Raw genomic sequence first — 7,938 nt, 5'->3', positions numbered from 1 at the left:
TTTTTAAAAAAATATTTGCACTCAAAAGTCTATGAAATGTAAAGAATAATAAGAATATATTTTGTTATATTAAACAAAGCTAGAAAACTGTATACCAGTACTGACGAACGCCATATTTCGAAAACTATGTTCGATCGATCTAAAGGTATATATCAGCTTGCTAAATACCTAATTTACTTGGTGTGTATCACTTGACCATACAGTATGTACTTGTAAAAAACATATTTTGAAAACTGTGTATTGATTTATCTGGAGGTGTATTTTGGATCATTGCTGAGTGTGTATTAAATAAGCTTACAGTATGTATCACTAGCCATTTAGTATGTACTCGTGAATATGATATTCTAGAAACGATGTATCAATTTGCTTAGATATATGTGTTGGATTGCTAAATGATTAATTTACTAAGTTATCTAATTGTGTGTTCTATACTAGTGAATACTGTATTTTAGAAACTATATATTGATTTATCTAAATATGTGTATTAGCTTGCTAAATAACTAAATTGCTTAGTATATATTACTTGGCCATATAGTATGTATTGGTAAAAAATATATTTTGAAGGCAAGGAAGAAAGAGGATGCCATGTGAGTTTTTTTTTTTTTTGTTGGTTTCTTTTTAAAATTACAAGACTGATGACTCTGTTAGTAACAGAAATCCATGACTTTTGAGTTTCTTCTTTAAGATAGGCAATAGAAAAAAAATATAACAAAATAGCAAGCTTGCCTTAATTTTTTTGGGTGCCCCCATATGATTTTTGTTCCATACAATATAACAAAAGGGTTATTAGTTAACGATGCTTCCATCATTCTAGGGTGTTACCTCAAACTTTATTCTTTTAGATATGGAAAAGTATTTTTTAATATCAAAAAAGAATAAAAAAATTATATAGTACTTTCAATTATTTAATTATTAAAAAATTATTAACTATAAATTATTTCTTTTTATATTTTAATCCAAATAATATAAAAAATAATAAAATTTTGCTTATTATAAATATAACAATATTTGTATAATTTTATTATATTATAATAATTATTTTTTATAATCTAATCGAGAAATTATTCTTACTCGAACTTTAGTCTTTTATGTGAGCTTTTGCCTAAAAGGGCGGCTTCGTAAAATGGCTTAGTAAAGCTTTTGCTTAAAAGCACCATATTAAAGCTTTTTCTAGCAATTTTTTTTTAGTTTTTTGGAGCATTTATAAGGTTGTTTTGAAATTTTTACAAAATGCCAGAAAACTAACTAAGAAAAAAAATTAGCATCCCAAGAAGTGCTTTTAGCCCTCCAAAAGCAATTTCAACTAAGACTACGAAAATAGCTTTGAGTGACACATGTTTAATAATTTTACTTTTCTAAAAAAATGGATAAGACTATTCAATCTTTTTCTCTAGATGGCTTTTAAATTTGAAACTTGAAAGTGAATGAGCACTATTTTTGTTTTCACGATCAAAGTTTTATTCAAATATCCAAACATTACTTAAAAAAATTCAACAAATTATTTGGCTGAATCAAACTAAATAAAAATAAAATGTAATGTATTTCATTCAAATTTATTTAGATCTATTAAGGAACCAAATAAGGCAGGCAAATCATCAGCCAACATTTGACAGATCTTGCCATTGCGGCCGTCCATGTGGTTATTCCATCAACGTTAGGGAGAATTCATGGTGCATGTGAGACCAAGGATGATCTTATTTAATGTTTTCTTCTTCTACAATTTCATTTGCATGCGTATGTTTTCTTGGATAAGTTTTTTTATCTTCATTTTGAGGCAAGAATAAAATCAAAGTGAATACGTATGTTTATTTTGTTAAAAGTTATATGCATGTGATGTGATGCATGAGTGTATACACACTACTTCTAAGGCACATGCTATGCCCAATCATTACGAGTGCATGCATGTGCTTCCTCCGTTTCCCCTTTTTTTTTTTTTTTAAGAAGACATCGCATCAAGCCATGTTTTAAACAACCACTGAGATATTTGGGGTCCCGTTACCAGGTCAGCGCCTCCACAACAGGAATTGTTCCTCCATCGAGACCAGCATCAAACATAGACTAGAGGAATAGCAGATGCACACACTTTCCATGATGGGTAGGATCATGCTGGCATGGTCGGTACTTAGTTCTATCCCGATTTATCTACTCTCCAACGCCATCCTTCCAGTGGCGTCGCTCACTTGAGCAGCTCTTTAGAAACTTCATTTGGGGAAAGCGCAACGGCAGAGGTGGCATCCATTTGTTGGTATGGGAGGTAGTATGTCAGCCGGTCATGCAGGGTGGATCGGGGTGATTTCACTGGTGTCGAGAAGGGAGGCCTTGGCGGCGCGACACGCGGCGAGATTTCTGCTGGAGCCTGATTATTTGTGCTCCTTGTTGAGGACCAAGTACGGTGCCCTAGTGACCGGAGTTCGAGCAGGCCGTCATCATGCACCCATATGAAGGGAGATATGCGCCAGAGCTCCATTAGTGCTTCCGGCGATCAAGTGGGCCATTGGCGATAGGAGGTCCATCGATATTCTCGAGGATAGTTGGATGATCGAGATACCAATCAGTCGGTTGCCGACCATGGTCACGGTCATATTAGCAGGATATCGAGTCAGTGATTTGTTGGTGCCTGGAGGAAGGAGGTGGAGTGAGGGGCTGGTTAGGGATGCCTTTGGTGAGCAGCTAGCGGAGAGGATACTTGCCCTACCTATCCTTGCTGGGGAGGAGTCAAACAGATTAGTATTGGGTGCCGACAGAGCGATCAAGGATGCGAGCCAGTGATGTTTAGACATTGATTAGGAGAGAGCCCACTCGGCAGATTGATGGGAGATGGATTTGGAGGCTGAGGATTTACCCTCGTGTGGCACTTTTCATATGGAAGGTGACCTGGGGTTGCTTACCTACCAGGAGTGTATTAGCCAGACAAGGTGTGCAGGTTACCTCGAGCTGCGAGTTGTGTCTGGATACTGAGGAAACTATCAGCCATGTTTTTTTATGATGCCCTAGGGTGGTGCAGGTGTGGAGGTGGTTGCTTGTTTCTCCTCCACCGGGGTGGGAGTCAGCAGAGGATCTACTACATCAGATTAGGGACTCTATGCGGAGCCCAAGCACCGTCGAGGGGGGGATTATGAGAGCATACTTGGCCTATCACATTTGGTTGGACAGGAATGCCCATTTGTTTGAGGGTAGGAGGTCATCCCCGAGAATAGTGGTGGAGAGAGCTTTGATCCATGCTATGGAGGTTCCCATAGTGACCACACTGATTTTCCTTGGAATGACTAGGGACATCTGGGATACCCATACTGCTTTGATAGCGCCCAGGTTTGCCCTTCTTTCTTAGGTACCCCCGTCCTCCGGTCATCTCAAAGTGAATTTCGATGGTGGTATGTCGGTGGATGGAGACTTGGGAGGTGTGGGGTTTGTGATCAAAGACCATCTTGGCAGGCTGATTGCAGCTGGGGGCCGGCGCACCCCAGGTTCGACCGTTGTCGGGGCGGAGTTACGAGCAACCTGGAAGGGTATCTCCTATGCAAGGCGTGTTCTTGGAGCCGATAGGGTGTGTCTTGAGGAGGATTCCTCCTCGGTGGTTGACTGGATCTGTGGTGTGGATACATATGGGGATGACCCCCTATTGATTGGTGAGATACGTCGATAGACCAGGGAGTTTACCTTCTTCCAGACAGCTTATGTGTTTCGAGAAACGAACAGAGCAGCAGACTGGGTCGCCTCATTTGTAGCTCGCCACTCCGGAGAGCTCATCTGGATGTCATTGGCAGTTTTACCTCTTTCTCTGTATTTTTTACTTTCGTTTGATCTGACAACAGGCTGTACTCACATTTGAGCTATATGAAATGCCGTTTTTAGCCCCCCCCCCCCCATTTGAGCTATATGAAATGCCGTTTTTAGCCCCCCCCCCCCCAAAAAAAAAAAAAAAAACCCACACGAATGGCACGTACGGTACATTCATCTAGCAGCAATGCACATCTAGGCTGGTGGCGAACTCCCACAAAAGGAGCAAGCGGCACCTCGTGTCCATCTGCCAGATAAGTTGTATCAAAGGCAACACGTCACCAAAATGAGTATTATGCCATCTTAGACTCGGCATCAGCCCATGATCTCCACGCGTTGCTTCGCGTCAAATTCCACTGCATGGAAAAAGGCATGGTTTTCGAAGGCATATGCGCAAGCAACGTATGCAAGAACCTCCGCTGCCCTCTATCCGCTAGATTTCGGTATTCTCCACCACCATATCTTGTTTGGCAGATTGTCTGGCAGAGGCGGTAACCATGTCTCTGTGTGCCACGCCTGCGGCCATGTTGATCCTTTTCTTGCTGGGCGCGCGGTTTTCCGTAGAGAGAGCGAAATAAATATCCATTCTCTGAATCAAGCTCATGGTTATGTTCTCGGACATCCTTTCCTGCCCTCCTTGCAGTACTCTATGAGCACTCCGCTTACTCATTAATTAGCTGCGCTCTCGCCTGATCTCTCGAGCACACATACCGTGCTGCAATCATTTCATTGGCTGTCTTTAGAATAGTGGCACAATTTCTCCCTCACCTCGAAACCCATATAATTAGAATATTTGATGTAGAGCCGGCACTACGCCGCTACTGGCGATGGAATTAAACACCATGTCGATGAAAGGTGTTGCTGGAATTTGGACCCGGAGGCGGCCGTCGGCTGAGGAGAAGGAGCTCCGGTGCTGGAACGGCAGGTGGCGGTGGTCCGTCGGCGGGCGGCGTCCTCCGGAAGACCTGCAAAAATGCCGGTGGCCGGGGTTTCCGGCGCCGGCCCTCCGATGCTTAAGTCAGAGGGGGGCTTAATTTTGGAGAATGAGAGGGACTGTATTTCGAAGTCCGAAGCCCCCTTTTGGAGGAAGAAGCCTCCCTTTTTATAGGAAGAGTGGCAGGGTTACCTGTGATGTGACTGGGCGAAATAATGGATTACCGTCACGATTGGACGTGGGCGTGTGAAGTAATGAGTTGCCGTGGATGGCCCGTTTCCATCATGGGAGGAGATGGCGCGTAGCCAGAGCTTGCTTGTGGCGCGCAGTGCAGTACATTCTTGAGAATGATGAGGCGTTAACAGTCGTAGCAGGATATGGTTCCTGATTGATATGTCATGACGTGGCCGGCAAGTAAAGCATGGTGCGGTGAGGCTACTGCAGGGCATGGCCGCAGCATATAGACGACGAGGTCGGCCTTCTGAGGTCAGCTCGGCCTTCTGTGCTCGGCCTTTTGAGCTCGGCAGCCTTCTGGTCTCGGCTTGCTGTGCTCGGCAGTCTTTTGAGCTCGACCTTCTAAGCTCGGCAGCCTTCTGGTCTCGGCCTGCTGTGCTCGGCCTTCTGTGCTCGGTAGCCTTCTGAACTCGGCGGCCTTCTGGTCTCGGTCTGCATGAGCTCGGCAGCCTTCTGAGCTCGGCGGCCTTCTGGTCTCGGCCTGCTGTGCTCGGCCTTCTGAGCTCGGCCTTCTGTGCTCAGCCTTCTGAGCTCGACCTTCTGAGCTCGGCAGCCTTCTGGTATTGGCCTGCTGTGCTCGGCCTTCTGTGCTCGGCAGCCTTCTGAGCTCGGCCTGCATGATGAGCTCGGCTCGGCCTGCATGATGAGCTCGGCTCGGCCTTCTGAGCTCGGCCTGCATGATGAGCTCTGCTCGGCCTTCTGAGCTCGGCTCGGCCTGCATGATGAGCTCGGCTCGCATGATGAGCTCGGCTCGGCCTTCTGAACTCGGCCTGCATGATGAGCTCGGCTCGGCCTTCTGAGCTCGGCTCGGCCTGCATGATGAGCTCGGCTCGTATGATGAGCTCGGCTCGGCCTTCTGAGCTCGGCTCGACCTGCATGATGAGCTCAGGCTTGCTGTTAGATTTGGGTGCTTTAATTGTATTTGTGGGGTGGTCTATTTTTTCCCAACACTACCCCCCGACTTCCGAGTTCGAGCCGCTTTTTGGCTCGGGCGAAGGAAGTAGTCCAATCGTCGATCATCCTGTAATATAGCCAAATATATAAGGAGATGTGCGTGCCAAGCAGGATGTACCTTTCATGCAGTTAGAGTTGAAGTGCTTCAGGTCGACTCAGCGGCCTTCTTTGGCTTGCGGTCAACTCAGAAGGGTGCCCCCACTCAGATCGGGGCGTGTTGTCGTAGGAGGCGTCGAATGACATTGAATGTCGTCGAATGGCGTCGAAGTGTCGTCGAATGTTGTCGAATATCGTCGAATGTCGTCGAATGTTGTCGAATGGCGTCGAAGTGTCGTCGAATGGCGTCGAAGTGTCGTCGAATGGCGTCGAATGTCGTCGAAGTGTCGTCGAATGGCGTCGAATGTTGTCGAATGGCGTCGAATGTCGTCGAAGTGTCGTCGAATGTCGTCGAATGCCCTTCCTCTAGTGCCAACTGTTGCTGGAATTTGGACCCGGGGGTGGCCGTCGGCTGAGGAGGAGGAGCTCCGGTGCTGGAACGGCAGATGGCGGTGGTCCGTCGGCGGGCGGCGTCCTCCGGGAGACCTGCAAAAATGCAGGTGGCCGGGGTTTCCAGCGCCGGCCCTCCGATGCTTAAGTCAGAGGGGGGCTTAATTTTGGAGAAGGAGATGGACTGTATTTCGAAGTCCGAAGCTCCCTTTTGGAGGAAGAAGCCTCTCTTTTTATAGGAAGAGTGGCAGGGTTACTTGTGATGTGACTGGGCGAATTAATGGGTTACCGTCACGATTGGACGTGGGCTATGAAGTAATGAGTTGCCGTGGATGGCCCGTTTCCATCATGGGAGGAGATGGCGCGTAGCCAGAGCTTGCTTGTGGCACGCAGTGCAGTACATTCTTGGGAATGGTGAGGCGTTGACAGTTGTAGCAGGATATGGTTCCTGATTGATATGTCATGGCGTGGCCGACAAGTAAAGCATGGTGCGGTGAGGCTACTGCAGGGCATGGCCGCGGCATATAGACGACGAGGTCGGCCTTCTGAGCTCGGCAGCCTTCTGGTCTCGGCCTGCTGTGCTCGGCCTTTTGTGCTCGGCAGCCTTTTGAGCTCGGCCTTCTGAGCTCGGCAGCCTTCTGGTCTCGGCCTTCTGTGCTCGGCAGCCTTCTGAGCTCGGCCTTCTGAGCTCAGCGGCCTTCTGGTCTCGGCCTGCATGAGCTCGGCAGCCTTCGGAGCTCGGCAGCCTTCTGTGCTCGGCAACCTTCTGGTCTCGGCCTGCTGTGCTCGACCTTCTGTGCTCGGCCTTCTGAGCTCGGCAGCCTTCTGGTCTCGGCCTGCTGTGCTCGGCCTTCGGAGCTCGACAGCCTTCGGAGCTCGGCCTGCATGATGAGCTCGGCTCGGCCTTCGGAGCTCGACCTGCATGATGAGCTCGGCTCGGCCTTCGGAGCTCAGCCTGCTTGATGAGCTCTGCTCGGCCTTCTGAGCTCGGCCTGCATGATGAGCTCGGCTCGGCCTACATGATGAGCTCTGCTCGGCCTTCTGAGCTCGACTCGGCCTGCATGATGAGCTCGGCTCGCATGATGAGCTTGGCTCGGCCTTCTGAGCTCGGCTCGACCTGCATGATGAGCTCAGGCTTGCTGTTAGATTTGGGTGCTTTAATTGTACCTGTGGGATGGTTTATTTTTCCCCCCAACAGAAGGCTCTAGCCTTGCACCTCCAACCTCGCCAGGCTTCCCCTTCCAGAGGACCTAATGCTGGTGGTAGGGTTGGTTAGTTCGACGGTGGCCGAATCCCTTGTTGAGAACCCTCTTCCTAATCATCATCATCATCATCATCATCCCAATGGCGCTACAGCGGGCGGCGTCACTGATCGGCGTTTGAGCACGGAGCTAGCGGAGCGAAAGAGAGCCCGGGAGTTGCGGCGCTGGCTTCCGAGCGCCCGCGGAGGGTAGCAACGGCGTGGGGCCCACAGGAGCTAGAGCATTACAGCTTGGCATTGCCGGAAGCGCGCCGCCTTCCTAAGAAAATGTCGATCAGGTCCGTCGCCGTCG

Source organism: Phoenix dactylifera, unplaced genomic scaffold, assembly GCF_009389715.1.
Source record: "Phoenix dactylifera cultivar Barhee BC4 unplaced genomic scaffold, palm_55x_up_171113_PBpolish2nd_filt_p 000900F, whole genome shotgun sequence".
Classification (NCBI taxonomy): domain Eukaryota; kingdom Viridiplantae; phylum Streptophyta; class Magnoliopsida; order Arecales; family Arecaceae; genus Phoenix; species Phoenix dactylifera.
Note: the sequence above shows the minus strand (reverse complement) of the source record.